The sequence below is a fragment of the Ascidiella aspersa genome, chromosome 7, assembly GCF_963924565.1.
Source record: "Ascidiella aspersa chromosome 7, kaAscAspe10.2, whole genome shotgun sequence".
In the NCBI taxonomy this organism is placed as follows: domain Eukaryota; kingdom Metazoa; phylum Chordata; class Ascidiacea; order Phlebobranchia; family Ascidiidae; genus Ascidiella; species Ascidiella aspersa.
The window spans coordinates 16,290,690-16,307,849 of record NC_139453.1 but is presented as its reverse complement, the minus strand read 5'-3'; positions in this window follow the sequence as shown (position 1 = coordinate 16,307,849).

The following is a 17,160-nucleotide window of genomic DNA, read 5'->3' as shown; positions in this document are numbered from 1 at the left end:
CGTTGTGGCGTGGAAGGCTGACAAGTGCGTCGCGGACAAACAGAAAACGTACTCAACATTTTTTGACATAGATTTTTGAACATTCTATTATTTTCAGCAGTGTAACAAAAAAAAATTGAAAAAAAATTAAAAATTAAAAATTAAAAAAAAAATTACGCTCGTATACCAAAAAAAATCGCGCTCGCTTCGCTCGCCAGGTACGCCCAGACGTAAAACTTAGCAAATACTGAACTAGTTTACCCATTCAAGTTATCGCGTTTCTTTAAAGTAGTTTTATTATCCATTTCATTAGTATATGAATGACGATGTGTGGACTCCAATTTTAGACCTAACAAACGATGTTTTTCGCGCTTTGTGCCAAGACTTTACGGCCTCCTGAAATGTAATTAAACACGTCTTTAAGTGCAAAAATCCGAGACCAGCCTGATTTACAGTTGTTCTAACATTTCAATAATTTTTGTGCGGCCCGCAGAGACCTTTCTGACTTTGGTTTTGGCCCGCGACTAGAAAAAGGTTGCCGACACCTTCTGTAAAGCAATGAAATTGCTTGTATTGTTTTTAAGGTGGGATAGTTGTTACTCACGTTTAATGGTCTTTTGCTAAGTCGTTATAGATTTGCACAAACACAAATAATGCCTAAACTATAGATAATTTGGCATAAGTTGGGTTTTTTAGGCAGTTCAAATTCACACAGGGGCAGTGCTAGATTGCGGTTACAGAAAGAGTGACAATTTGGACGACGCTGATGTTAGCCAATCTAGATCAGCTACTGAATACTAAAGCGCCCTATAACATAAAAACCCTGCGTCGTTTCAGACAAGTTTCAGAGGACAAATTTTCGCGTAAAGTGAACAAAAAGTTTGTATTAACAATCGGCTCTTAACACTTTTTGTTTTCTGAAACAAGTGCACGGTCGCAGGTTGTGCTCAGCTGGACTATACTAGCGGTTTCTTGTTGACATACTGATTTACTAATCCGTTTACAACAAATCAAGACTACTATTTACAAAAAATAAATAACATACAGACTCAATCGTGACGTACAAAATAAATTTGGTAAGGCGGGTTTATATATATATTTTTTTCAGTAACATGTAAATCAGGGGTCGGCAACCTTTCGTATGCAGTGTGCCAGTTTATGACTAATGTCAAAATATCAACAACTCGCGTGCCAAACATTTTTCTATGTTTGGTTTTGCACTGGCAACCTCCGGAGTCGGATAAAAGCAACCCGACTCCGGTAAAAGTGTGCAATTTCATTGAGTCGCGAGTCCGGCTCAGACTCTACAACCTGTATTCCACCTTACCAATTTACAGTTATCAGTTTCGAAATAACCCTCTGTAAAAAATGAACTGCCACGAACACACAAAACTGTGTTCTCTGTTTTGGAATATACTTGGACGCGTTTCAGCCGATACCTAGAAGTGTTAACCATAAGTTTCGTTTTTAGCTTGGTTTCTCAGTCGCACATAAACACACGTGCTTACTTGTAATATAGAATGGCCATTGCCCTGCTTTATCGCACTAAAGATCACATCGATTTTAGGCCATTGTGACGTAATATCAGTGTTGTAAACAAGTCATTTCAAAATGACTTAAGTCCCAGTCGAGTCATTCGTAAAATAACTCAAGTCCAAGTCAAGTCTTTTTGAATAAATAACAAGTCAAGTCCCAGTCAAGTCAAAGTGAGAGCAAGTCAACTTCAAGTCAAGCCCTTATCACAAAAATAAAACTTTAAATTATGAAAACTGGCAAACTCCTTCGATTATGAGCAATAACTCAAATAAGAAATAACATAAACGCAACATATAGCAAGCAAATTGTTTTATGTGCAAAGATTAGAACAAATAACGCAATTTTACGAGTAATTGCTTAATGAAAACAATTTATTTTAACCCAAGTCATTTGTCCAAATGACTTAAGTCAAGTCAAGTCATTTGCCCAAAAGACTTAAATCAAGTCAAGTCATTTTGCCCAAAAGACTTAAGTCAAGTCAAGTCATTTAAAAACAGTGACTTAAGTGCACTTAAGTCAAGTCATTGACTGGTCATTACAACACTGCGTAATACGAACGGTTAGTGGTAAACAACAAGTTTAATGCCCACAAAAAATAATGTTAAATACAACACTTAACAAAACTAATTGGTGACACGAACTGGAAATGTGTGCAGCCGTTTAGTTAGCGCTAGTGTTAGTGATGTCATAATAATGTTTATGATGTAGTAGTGATATAATGGTTGCACTTTCTTTAGGTGATATAACGTGCGCGTTGAATCATTTGGCGTGCCATGAAAAATCATCTCGCGTGCCACTTTTGGGTTGCCGACCCCTGATGTAAATCATGTTTTCTATAATGTTGCCGATTTGAATACTTACATCAGCGTCATGTACATCTGATAAGGTTGCATTTGAAGTAGTTGACCCACTGTCAGAGTCTGACATTTCAGATACAAGTATTCCTGGATTTACCAGCACTGATGGAGCAATTGTTATTGGGTCTGGAAAAGTTTAGTTTATTATAACCACTTAGCTGAATTCGTTAATGCAATATTGAAAGTTCAACGAAAAATTTAGCAATATTTTTTTGTTGCGACAGTGCTTTCACTGATAACTCTATTTCTGTTTGTTTACGGATTTTTTTAACGGTCTTACCAAAAACTGTTGTCATTCTTCGTTGCGCGAGTTTACGCTTACGCTCATTTTCATCGATAAAGTCTTCCTCGTCTGTTTCAATTATTTCTTTTCCGCACAAACGCTTTACCTCTCCATACACGTGTGACGTAATGATGCCGAGTAAAAATGTAACAACGGCCAGTACAGCAATCATGTACAGGGCCTGCGAAACAACAATTTATCGCAAGATCAAAACAAAATCGTTCCAAAGAGAATAAATTGTTGACCATAAACATTTTGGAAAGACGTTGTACAATATACTTGCCTCCAAAATGTGCGAAAAATATTCGCGTTGTGTATGAGCGTACGTTTTATCCTCTTCGTCAGGAAAACTTCCAGTCCGATTGAGATTATTCGGAAGATTCGTTTCGCCTTTACAAAGAGCTATTATGTGACAACTAATCATAAATATTTGAACCGTTGCTTTCAGGTATAATCGTGGCGCGTATTACGTGTGCTTAGTATTATTTAACTTGATTAAAAGCGATATAAATATACATCGTAATGTTTGTGTAGACTATAGAAATACAATTGTCGGAGGGTATATTGGATTAAAATCATAATTATAAAGCTTTTGCAATACAATAGATAAACGTAAAACACTTATAGACATGTTAAGTGGTTCCGACTTACCTATAAAGACATCATTTGCTATATAACTAAATACAAAAATACATAATAGGGCTTCGCTCCGCCGATATTTTGGTTGGAAAATTGTTACTCGCGATGCAATCGCTACTGCAAAAACAGAACAGATTCGTGCCAAGCGTTGAATAAACATTGCATTAACTAAACTAGATTGATGTGAAAAAAAAATCCATTTTGTACAAGCATGAGAGGTGATAAGATGTATGAAAAACATTTTCGGTGGAATAATTCTGGTTGTTATCTCACTTAAGTTAGTTAAAAATGTAATTTAAAGAGGGCCGTTTTACTTTCTATGCTTTTAAAAGTTTAAAAGAAGAAAAATATTACATGTCCACAGCGCTTTTTGACTAAAAGTTTTAATAATTCCGCATATATAGCCTGATGCGCCCAAAATTATTCTTTCGAATGAAAGAACAACTATAGTGAGAGGAAATAACAATTTTCTGGTGTCAAGACGTAACAGTTAATGGCAATTAAACTAAACAAGATGAAGATGTGGCAAGTGTAACACCGACTGTTTTGCATTTTTTCGAAAATATTTAATTATTGTCATAAAAAAGTACAATATGTTTTGACATATTGCCGATATATTAAAAATCCCGAGCTTTTGAGCACATTTGACCGTTTCTTTCTGACACCGATAAACACTAAGTTCCCTGATATGTCAGGGAAAATCCTAACGTATGGTAGGACTCCAGCCGGATTAAAGTAAGAACAACATCAACGTCATAGGGGAAGGTTGCCCGTGATGGGACACGTTTTTTCAAATGATTGTAGTTCTCAGTTATAACAATAATTGTTAATAATATCATGCCTACTTGATACCTGCCCTTAACGCTTAAAAAACACTTAACTTTGTCTCTAACTTTTCTTTTTTATCATCTTAGAAAAAACGTTGCTGTGTCCCATCTTTAGAAACCAGAGTTTCATATGATGGGACAGTGTAATTCGCAAGATGGGACAGGAAGAATCCGTTGTTTTAAATGGTTCAATTTGTACCACAAACAATAAAAACAACTTTAACTCCACCTGCTACACTTCATTAGCTTAAAACTAACCTTTTTAGAACAATTTCACAAAATCTTACAACGAATTTGCTGTGGTAAGCGAAAATAAATATTTTTATATTAACAGGACTTTTTAACAGAAATTAACAGAAGTGCGTGCAGTAAAGAGTGACTGTCTTTAATTGGCACATTAGTTGTGCTGTGCATATATTTTTACATTGAATACAATATACAAATATTCTGCCTATGTTGATAGCTTTTAACACACACGACCTACGCCAAATCTTATCTGTTTATTCGTTTGTTTTTTTAGGACTTTTAAACACTAATTTTGTTTTAAATAGGTATGGTTTTTGTTTAGTAAAGTTTTACCTGCATTTGCAATATTTCTTACAAACATGTTGATACGGTGATCCATTTTAACCAGGTGCATTTCTTAACGTATTTTATGGATAGGGAAACCGTATAAAAGGGTTTACGTCATACATCAAAAATTTAAAACTAACTATATTAAAATTTGTTAGTTAAACACTTTTGAACGTGGTAGCTTCTTAAAAAAAGTTAATGACTGGTCTATTTTTTGTCACATTAACCCAAAATGAAGGTTACAACAAATAGTTCCTCTGATGGGAGGCCCTGTCCCATCTTACGCAGCCTACATCGTCATATAAAGAAGATATACTGGCTGCTTATAGGTACAAGATAATATAAAAAACTTACTTGTATAAGTAAGCCTCGTAAGAAATGATTTTTTCATTTTTAACTGACAGACCAATGGCCCCCGATTGTCCCATACCCCCTTCCTACAGTTTCAGGCGTTATGTGGCCATTTAGGCCTTATTCCGAAGAATTTAGGACTTATTCCGGCGGGTTTATGTCTTATTTAGACGATTTTTGTTGTGTGTTCCCGTATGGTAACCTGAGACCAAAGAAAAGTGAACAGAACGCGAAATGTGTTGTCGTTTTGGAGGATCGAGAGTTATGAGGTTTTTGCGCCTCACTTGCTCTGTCAATTTAACTTGATTTATACCGGTTAAGGGCTAAAGTCACGTCACTGCTTTGGTTACATCACAGGCTGTGTACGTAAGCGCGATTTAAGGACGATCCCCACAATCAACTAGTGCCAAGCTATCTATACCAACTTACTGTCGTTCCAAGTGCTGTAGTCGATCTTAAATCCCTTGCCATTTACCAAACTGTCGCTGTGGAATGTGGCCACCACCTTGTTGCCGCTTGAGTACCAAACCTCGGGGAAAGAAGAGCCGCATAAAATTGCCGAGTTGCTTGTGTTTTCGCTGCTTAGGTCCTGTACGTTTAAATGCATTTTTTAATGCACAATAGTTTTATAGCTTTTTTTCAAATAAATGCACTTTTATTTATTGGGGGGAAAATTAATTTTCTTATTTCACTCATATATCTCAAAAAGGTAGCGTTCATATAAATTGCAACCATAATTTATTTTTGGCGCAAAACCGAAATTTTGTTTCTACTGTAGAAATTTTTTTTTAGTTTTTACATCATAGCATTAAGTATAGTTTAACATACTTCTTTGGACTAAAACTACAGATAAACCATGCTTAAATCCGTCGAAATACATATTTTTTTATTTTTACATCTTTATGACCACAAAAATGGGTACAGCCGTTGGGGACAAACAATATCTGTAAAATTATAGTTATCCTAAATAAATCTATTTGAAAAAGAAGCTTACAACCCCTTCCACTTTTCAGTTTTTGAACATTCAATTCACCCCGTCACTTTTAGTATTGTATACAAAACATAAAACAGTTTACTAAGGGTTTAATGTTCATGTCATAACGTCTAAAACTAAAGTGATTTAATATAGAATGGAAATACATTTTACAGCAGTATTTCTTATGTATGTATTTATATTATTTTGTTGTTCTCTGAATTGTTAAAGTGGTAAAAATTGTAGTACAAAATTTTAATTGTGCATAAACGTTCTTACAGATAGTTCGTGGCGCAAAACGGATCTTTATGGGTCTAATGGCCACTGCTTTTGTTTATGTTAGACAAGGCTGTATTACTAAAGCTACATGTTTTAGCCATGTTTTGAAAATAAGCATAGCTGTACTGCCAAAAGTTCGATTGGTTCACTATAGGAATTTCCGCAAACACAATTGCTAAACTGGCGGATATTTTTACTCTCACTGCTACTTTTGATTGTTTTTTGTCAGTTTGTCTTTAACAAATAATTCACGGCGACTAATCAGACAACCCCCTTGCGACTCTCTTATGGGTTCCGACCCCAGGTTGGGACCACGTCACCTATATATAACCATTTTATTAAGATCAACGAATATTTTTGGTGCAGTGAATACGACAATTAAAGAAACAAACAGAAAGCGCAATTTGTTTTCCACGAATCCTTGGACAAAGCAATTCACCCCTAAATTAGTAGGGATTTTTGTTCTATGTTTGCGCACGATGTCAAGTGGGTTCACCAAGTTTGTTAAAGTTACGTGTTTTATGATGCCGCATTTTAAAATAATTGAGTGATGTCGAAAACTTTCACGACACCACAATAAACTCATGGACATGTTCCTGCCTAAAGTTTGGTAATATATTGTCACGATAAGTTTGGTAATATAGTGTACCTATTCTGAATAGCAAATTTTTACGTCAGTTACAGCAATTTCATGTTGATGATGCCTAGATGACGTCATAATGTGAACTAGACGATTTTCTTCAATGGACATTTTTGTTACTCTGAATTTATTCTTTTATACAAGACCAAACTCGAGATTCAAAAAGTATTTTGATTTTCTATCTCACAAGGAATATGGGTGACGTCATTATGGCGTGTAAAAAATTCTATTTTTAGAGAGGCTTTTGGGGGGGGGGGGGGGGTAGAGAGGTTTTGGGGGGGCTTTGCTACCTTTCCCGTAATAAATCAACAAAAAAATTTTTTGTTGTAATTTTTTTGATTTTTTGCAGTCTGTTTTCTGGCCTGTTATAGTTTTCTACGGAATTAACTTGAAAAAAAAAGAAAAACAAACAACAGTAGGGCTTGCATTACGAAATGAGGTTTAAAATAAGCGTTCTGGAAAAAAATAGTAGTACAATTACATTTTAAGTATATTTTTTAATTGACTATACAAGTTTAGTTTGTCAACTGCAATCAAGTATTGTATTTTTGTCATTTATTCCTATTTTAATATCTTTAGGAAAAACGAGGTAATTTCGTATCTCATATTAACCTCCCATTTTTTTAATTTCTGCACCAATCACAAAAGAAAAAGAAAAAAAATCACAGCTAAAGGTTGTTCGGCGCATCTTTGCAGAGCCCGCCACGTTTAGTAAATTTATAGAAAAGCAATAAATACATGTTATTTAAAACGTCTATTTAAGTTGTAAAAAAAATCCGTTTATTCAAACAAAATATAAAACGCACTTACATGAACATATAAGAAGTCGTATTTACACTCAAACCGTGGAAAGGAACCCCTTTCGAGATAAAAGTCACGAAACCAAAGAGCTATTCGCAGGCCTGATGAAACTGTGATGTGCCACTCACAGTGCAAGGAATTGGGGTATGCTTTCGGGTAATTTGTTGACAATATTTGCCCAGTGGTTGATGTCAGGTTAAAAATGCAAACATCTAAACATAGTGTCGAATATAGGCAAAAATCAGATAATATTTTATGAACATATTAGATTCAAACATTTTTTTTCGGGTTGTTCTAAAAACAATATTTTTATGTTTACATAAAATGCATTAAAAAATATTAACATCTTACGACTACAACTGGGTTTTGGTCCGACCCATTCGCCACGCGGTCCACAAACACGTAACGCAGCTTTACCATCGTATGGGTGAATGCACTTGTAGTGTATAAGATCTCCGTAAGAATATCGATCCTTACTTCGCCCTAAACAAGAATAGGCCTAAACCATTATAAGGTAAACACCATTTTTGCGTTTTGTGCAAGTGCAATAGACCTAAAAATCAAAACATGTATAGAGCGCATAAGTAGGTAAAGGGACAAAGGAGTGCGCGACAAACATGTAACACTAAACAGATGTTTTATTTATAAAATCCTCTGTTAGAACTTATAAATAACCTTCATATAAACAACCATGAGTTTGCACAAATACAGTTTTCTATTGATTTTAGTGATAAAGATGGGGTTAGGCAAAATGTTGTTTAACTCTAAACATTATTCTGGCGTATTAGATCGTTCTCACGGATTTAGATATTATTCCGGCAAAGGTCATATTCCGACTTGGCTGATAGTCTAGTTTTTGTTTAATTTCGACGTTGGTGCGCCTAATGGTATTTCAAAATCGTTTTATTTTAGGAGTCAATTCTAGGTTTATATTCACGGACTATTTGTTGACGTTATTTAGCAAAGAGGGCTATTGAAAGACGCCGAATTTATCAAAAAGCAAGTTTTGGGTAAAACCAAATCACTGGATTACAATAACTATAGGTTTTAACATGAGTGTAAAGTTTTTTTAACCAGGTAATTTTGATTACTTTCCAGAATAATGAGGAACTACAATTGACGAGCAAGGTTCTCGTTTCCAACAATATAATGTTGGGCAATGGTGTTGGTTGCCATCTATATTTCGCTGTGCATGTTTTTTCTGTTTTGGTTGATCAATATGGGGCGCCGTTTAAAATATAAAGTTTTGTTTATACAGACAAATTTTTTAAACGATTTGGCTTAAATCGAAGTGTAATATTGTCCGATTCAAGTAAAATAGAACAACATTTAAATTAAACCAATTAGCTGTCCACATTTTGTTCCGATGTTCCGATTTAGGTTAATTTGTACAGTATTGAAATCGGAAAGTAATGTTGTCTGATTTAGGTTAAATCGGAATATATTTTGTCCCTTTAAAAACAGAAAAAATTACATTCCGATATAACTTTACCGCTAGTGGTTTACAGCTTAAGCTTTTGGCTTAAGTTATATTAACGCTGTTTGGGCTTATAGGTTTGTTGGTTTCATGAGAAAGTTTTTTTCTAGTTTTCTTCATGATTTAAAGTTGGTATGTCTTACTGTTAAGGAACTTACCTAAAGTCTGAGAAATCATAAGAACCTTATTTGTTGAAATGTTAGGGCCTTCAGATCGAATAAATTAGCCAATAATTTTTTGTTTAAATAAACTTTTCGATTTAATTTAAAGGGACAAATTATTTTCTGATGTAACCTAAATCAGACAACATTACATTTCGACAAGATGTGGTCTGATTTATTGCCTCAACCGGAAAGTAGTTCTGTCTGAATTAGCTGTTTTCCTATTTAACCTAAATCGGACAAAAGTACACTCCGATTTAAGTTAAATCGGACAAAAAGCGAAATTAGTTTTATTTTTCGAACGGCGCCCAATAGATCAAGGCGGTCTACCCCTGAAGAGTAAGGACAAAGTATAAGCGGACTGAGAGGAAGACAATTAATACAAGACAATAGGAATTCGGTTTGGACGATAAAACTACCACTAGAAAGAGATAATTATTGACTGCGCACCAAGGTCAATGGAACGTATCGAATGTAAATATGATCAGTGTTTTTTTAAGGTGTTTTCCGAAACGGTCCCCCAAATTTCTCCAGCGGTTTCCCAAATTTCGGACTTTTTTGTATTTAAATGAAACACTTGCGATCTCTTAAAAATACTTAGCGGTCACCCAAACCAAACCTTAAAAAAAAACCTGAATATGATAGAGGTTAAACTGTTTAGTCTCTTATAAGAGATGGGAAGAATGTATATGATATTTTCTAAAATTAAAAATAGAGAAACCTTTAACGTAAAATAATGTTATTTTAGTATTGTCATATAGATTCTAGAACAGGGGTTCTTAACCTTTTTTGTATGTTTTACCCCTTTAACAAAGATGAATATCAGATTTACCCCCATTATATAAAATAGTTTTCATCCATTAAACAGTGTTGTAAATAAGTCATTTTGAAATGACTGAAGTCCCAGTCCAGTCATTCGTAAAATAACTTAAGTACAAGTCAAGTCTTTTTGAATAAATAACAAGTCAAGTCCCAGTCCAAGTCATCGGTTGCCCAAGTCAAGTCCCAGTCAAGTCATAATTAGAGCAAGTCAACTTCAAGTCCAGCCCTTGTCAAAAAATAAAACTTTAATTTATGAAAACCGGCAAACTCCTCCGATTATTATGAGCAACTCAAGTGTCAAAAATAACATAAAAGCAGCATATAATAAGCAAATTCTTTTAAGTGCAAAGATTGGGCTAAATAATGCAATTTTATAATTAATTGCTTAATTAAAACAATTTATTTTAACCCAAGTCATTTGTCCAAATGACTTAAGTCAAGTCAAGTATTTTTGCCCAAAAGACTTAAGTCAAGTCAAGTCATTTAAAAAAGGTGACTTAAGAGCACTTAAGTCAAGTCATTGACTTAAGTCATTAGAACACTGCTATTAGAAAAAGGAAAGTAACAAATTACATCAGGTATAATCAATGCGACGGGTTCCCTTGCGTTTGGCAACGAGTTGTTGTCAAAACATTCCAGTTTGGTCTATTTTTTTTATTTCAGACTGGACAGTTTTGCCTAAAAAACGCCAGTTTTTGCTCATCATAATTGGATGAGAATTTGCTAGGTGCCTTTTTAAAAGAGCCGGTTTTATAGTACTGTTTAAAAATGTTTCCACGCACGAGACATACTGAGGAACTTAAAGACCATTCTCAATAAAATATGTATATCTAAAATTAAAATAAATTTTCTGGTACTTTCTCTTCTTTTGGGACACGCCATTTTTAAGATCACATTTTTTGTTACTTTTACAAACTATAATAATCAGTCAATGAGTTCTTTAAAGCCTTAATCATTGGACTAAAAAGGTCAACAATAAACTAACTTGGCCAGTTAAGCCGTACCCAGTGACAAAATTAGGCAATCACATATATAACCAGCACTGAAATTTAAAAAAGTGTATCGGAACTTTCAAAACTGCTCGCAGACACGTTCTCCAGTGGTCTCCAATCTTTGAAATAGGCGACCCCAATTTTGTGCTAGAATGCAGCAGAACGGGCACCTACTTCGCTGGGGAATGTATTCATAATGACAAGTAAAAAATGTTTATAGCGATAAGCCTCTTCGCCTGTTTGTGTTTCTAAGTGGATATACAGCATTTGTTATGATGTTACAAATGAGGGACGATTTTAAACATATCCGTCTACTGTCTACATTTGACACACTTGTACATGTAACTTGGTGTGGTTTTAGAAAAAGTGCGACATTTGCTGCGCTAAATCAAAAGACCCAAATTTTGTCAAATGTACGTTAACTGATATAGCAGGTCTTTAAGAGCTAAAAACAGCAATTTTTATACCTTATTGTAAAGAAAACTAAATACACAAATCGTACTAAAACATTAGGAATATGGTGAGTTATGGCGACCCCACAAAAATTTTAAGCGACCTCACTTGGGGTCGCGACCCACAGGTTGGAGATAACACCACTACCTTAGTCTACGCCGTAACTGCCGAAGATCAGCTGATGTGGATATTTTGATTTATAGCTAATTTACCCCCTAAAGTGAGGAAATTTACCCCCAGGGGTAAATTTACCCCAGGTTAAGAAAGGCTGTTCTAGAATCTAGATACATTTGTGTAGTCTATCACTGGCTGCAGTAAGAAACGGACAAACGCGCCGTAGCACTGAATAGCATATAACAATTTTTCAGGGTATTACTTAAACTTAAAGTATAAATATAAGTTTTAACGGCACGTTTACCAAGTCTAAATAATTTTAAATGCCGATACCTACCAACAATTTCCGTATGTGAAGTGGTAAGTGGTGCGGCGCAACTTCTTTTTATACAGTGTAGTGGCCTAGGGTTGGACCAAATTCCATCTCCCAAGCAAGTCATGACCTTCTGTGTCGTGTTGCTGCTACCAATCTTTATGTGGCCCTTAGCGCAACGCACCGTCAGTACATCACCGAGCACATAACATGACTTGACGTCTTGGTAAATTCTCTAAATAAATAAATTTATGAAACACAGTTTTTGCCCAGTTTATAAGAATAATATCGTGGCAAAAGAGGAAAATTTCGCTGCAGTAATACTGATGCATAAGCATTGACCATTTGAAAAAAAAATCTAACAACACACAAAAAAAAAGAAAATCTAACAACATACAAAAACAAAACAAAAAAGAAAATCTAACAACATACAAAAACAAACCTGCAGAACAAAACTGCCCATGTAAAGAATGGATGTATCAACTGGAGATAATACTCTGAAGGAATGAATTCCTGGTAATGGTATTCTACATTTCTTTTTGCGCTTTTGACACACTGCATCCGGTGAGGTCATTATATATCCACTATCATTAGAAACTTTCCAGTAAGTTGAAGGTGAGAGGTTAAACCTTAAGTCAAAATTCTCAACGGATAGATAGCTGCCTGCAGATGCGAGAAAGAATTTGTCAGGCGAAGAATTTTGAACACAGGACCACCTTTGAAAAGCACTGGTGACGTTGCAAAAACCGAGAAACGGAGTAACTCCTGCAACCGAATAATATAATAATTTTAATTACTAAACGTATTTAAGAGCATAGGTTAATTAGGTTACTAACCAGGTTTAATATAAGTATATACGTGAAACGTGGAATACATCTTTGCCTTGTTGTCGCGATGATGTATGACATTTTATGTTTTTTAGTTATTTATTGAGCAAGAAACGTAATAAGGAGCTTCAAAACACTGGACAAGATGTACAGAACATTTAGAGCAGTGATTTCATTCGTTTGGTTCCCTTTTAAGTTTACGAAAACTCCCTATTTTAGATTATTATTAAACATTAACCATCAGAGACAATTAGAATCATATTCAAATGGGTAAAAAGAAATAAAGAATGCAAAACTATAACTAAAGGTATTGTTTAAGGCAGGGGTGTCCAACAAGCGGCACGCGTGCCAAATGTGGGACGCGACCTAATAAAAAATGGCACGCAAGCCCTCAAAAAAAAAAAAATACTAAAATTGTTATTTAGCCAATTGCCAAAACGCTCACTTTGTTATTTAGCCAATTGTCAGAAAATACTAAGTTTCTTATTCAGCCAATTGCCATTGCGGCAATCACGACAACCAACATTTACTTTTTATATAGTAACATTATACTGTGTGGAAGCTAGCATTCACATAGTATTATATAGCTTGGTGTGAAGAAACAAAAGTCAGCTCATCGAGAGACACTTTGATGTAGTGATGCGCATTTCTACTATACAGTTTTTTTTTCAAGTTTAAATAAACGTTCTTATTTTTGGTAAAAAAGCGCTTTTATGATAAAAAATAATTGGTTCGGTTACGAAACTTTGGCACGGGAAGAAGTTATACGATAAAAATTGGCACGCCGGCATGTTAGAGTTGGACACCCCTGGTTTAAGGGTTAAGCCTCCATTCGCGTCATTGCGAATTTTTTGAAAAAAAATGTATTAAGTGATTATGACGTAACAATGGAAAATTGTGGAGCATAATGGAAATGGAATGGAAAATTGACTTCAGGAAAACTCGTTTAACTAAACACATAGGAATTGATTTACTTCAGGTTTGTAATTCTAACTCTATAATTAAAGTGATCTTAAAAAAATATTTTATGGTAGTACTTGTTGGTTTTGAAATGCGCAAAAGATTTATTAATTAGTAGGGATACTTCATATTTATTCGGATACCGATAACCGATATTTTGAACAAAAAGTATCGCTATCCCATCCGACCCCAAATGAAGTCATTAATTAGCTGAAATAAGCAAAATTTTGAAATGTAAAAGTTAAAACGTGTTTTTTTTTCAAACGTAAATTTAGTTACCTCAAGTTATTAACCTAGGCCTAATATGTTTTGATGAATTAACCTTTCAATGTAGAATCTCTGCGTTAAATTGTAAGCCATTGCCGAATTTCTATAGTAATTTGGAGTAGATCGGTATCAACACTAAAATTATAGTTGAATATAAAGGCAACAATAATCAATAAAAGTAACATTTTTGACCAATTTTTTCTACCCAAAGGCATCGTGCGCCTAATCACACCATCCAGACTGAAAGTTTTGACAACTCAAACGATATAAAGGCGTTTTTTCGCTTTGTACGAATCAATAACATCTTTGAAATGTAGCTTTACATTAAACTAATACGTAATACCTCAAGTGAAACAAAATAAGCAAACAGATTGGTGTGTTTAAGTTTGCTTCTTTATGACGTCACGTTTAAATATAACTTTTTTCTCTGACGTAACTTTGTGATATGAATCCCCAAAGGCATGCCCCCCTAAACAAAAATATTTTACAAGTTCCAATGAATAGACGTAGGGATGAGGTACATTCTCAAACGGACAAACATTCTCAGAATATATATTAAACATAACACATGATTATGTAAAGAACCCAAAAAAGTATTGGTAAAACAGACCTAATTACCTGTCTTGGATGAAATACATTTTCCAGAATTTGTGCTAGATAAAAGACTCCCAACTTGAAACCATTTCTGAGACAGTTTACGATGGTTACAAAGAGCTATTATAAGACGATTTTCACTCTCTTCTAAACACCAGTTTTTGCAGCGCGGGTTCTGACCAACAGGGCCTACATGATTACAACTTGAGACCACAACAATCATAAACTTGAGCTTTGTTGGAGCTACATCATGTGGAAAAGTGAAATTTGTCTTCGATAGTACAACATCGTCACAAGTTTGATCTGCACCAATAAAATGTGTGGCAACACCGATAATATTTTCAAAGTACACTAAAACAAGCAAAGTTGCTAAAACAATGCATTGATTAACATCCATGCATATTGAACTAGCAGAAACAAAATTAAACATCACATAATGCCAATTTAGACTGATAACTGGTTTCAACCTGTACATACTATCATTGTTATATCATAATACAAAAATAACCACAGTAAATGGCTTGTATCTTTAAATTATTTCAAAAAGTGTTAACGTAATGTGGGTATTTTTTTGAAGTGATTTCGTGTGTGTTAACACAGTGTTTCAAATAAAAGCAACATGTAATTAAAAAAATAGGATGTTTTCCATTAGGTTAATCTTTGCAATTTCAGCAATATGCATTACATGGGCAGTGGAGCCATCGCAAAACGATCAGGATAAATGGAAGCTAACAGAAGTTTTTGGTAAGGTAAATATGCTAATAATACATCAACTATGTATGAGGGCCTTAAAATATTTAAGTGCTTTTATGTTTGTTTTGTTGTAGGTGGTACTGTAGAGCTCGAAAACATCAAATATTTTGTATTATTTGACCGATTATTTAGTGATTTTCTTGCATTTAAACTGTTGTGAAAACTAGAACAGCTTCAATTTGGTCCTTGCGAGTAACGGGTGTAACTGCACGACGATGTACAGAACTATAAAATAGGCCTACCATATGTCCTCTTTTACGATGATTTGTCCTCTTCTCAAGAAAATTGAATGGTCCTCCGAGGAATGCCCAAATGTCCTCTTTTTTCGCACTTCGAGTTAGTTGCTTATACTTTCATCAAGACTTTTAGACGAGACGTTGTATTTATTTCCAAAATATTACTGTTGCCATGAAACATGCTGAATTGCTGGTTTAAAACAGGTTTCCCAACAAATTGCCCTACCAGCCCTACCTTCTTGATCAGACCCGGGCAACATACGGCCCGCCAAGCAATTTAATCCGGCCTGTGGCCTATTTTCCTTAAAATACATAGGCTAAGCGAAAACAAGGACGAGTTTCTACATGTTTGGTTGTATCGTAAACACCTTTTCAGGGATCTAGTCATAGGCCCGCCAACTTAGAAACTGTTTTCGCGATTTGCGCGTATCTCTTCTGTCTTTCTCGTATGCTCCACGCGATTTTTCGGCATCTTTACAGACAAATAGCGCCTTATGCAATGTGGCACTACCTCCCACGAAAGTTTAACAAACTTAGTCTAATATTTATATATCTTTTGTGCTTCTGTCGAAAGTATTCCGTCTTTAAAATATGAACGAAATACCGGCCGTTTTCTAAACTCTGAAATATTAAACCGGTTCACATTTTTTCGACCTAATTTAGTTGATGGCATGTTGTGTGTTTCTCCCCATTTATATCGTCTTTGCAATATGGCCGTTGTACCATAAGTAACACATAGTTAACTAAAAGCCTTAAAAAGTAAAAAAAACAACATTTTTTTGTGCGAAATTTTTACGTAGGCTATTTTAACTTAATTTTTGGGTCAACGCGCCCCACAACTTTATAAACGTCAATATATCAAGCAATGTATATTTTTTATCTGTGCTCAATGTGTTATGCCCCTCTAATTCTAAATTAAACTTTAGATTTAAAACCAATATAGTCGCATTTTTTTTCGCGCTTCGCGCGACGCCTTGTGCATTTCTTTAATTTTGACTTAGATTGCACATTTTGGCACAACTCCAAACGTTAAACAAGTTCGTTAGCTTATTTATTTTATAGCATCAGAGTATGACATCATAATGCGTGTATTTGAGATCCTATTTTTTTTTGCCCACCCCGTTCTTGATTGCTATTCCAAAAATTGCAACCGAACTTCACGTGTTAAAAGGCCCATTAATAAAGCAAAGGTGTGTGATTATTCACTTTAAAACGTATGATTTTAAATCGTCACTTATAACTCTTTTTGTAGCCGCCATCAGCAAAATTTGCAACAAATAGATCAATATTTGCGCTCGAGTCGACCAGCAACACCGAATTTCCTATCGAAAATTAACCCGAGTATCCCAAAACAACCAAACGTCCCGAAAATCAGCATAAAACATCATTAAACTCAAAAGGAACAATTTTACTCTCGTTTTACTTGCCGGCAAAAAAATGTCCTCGTTTTGTG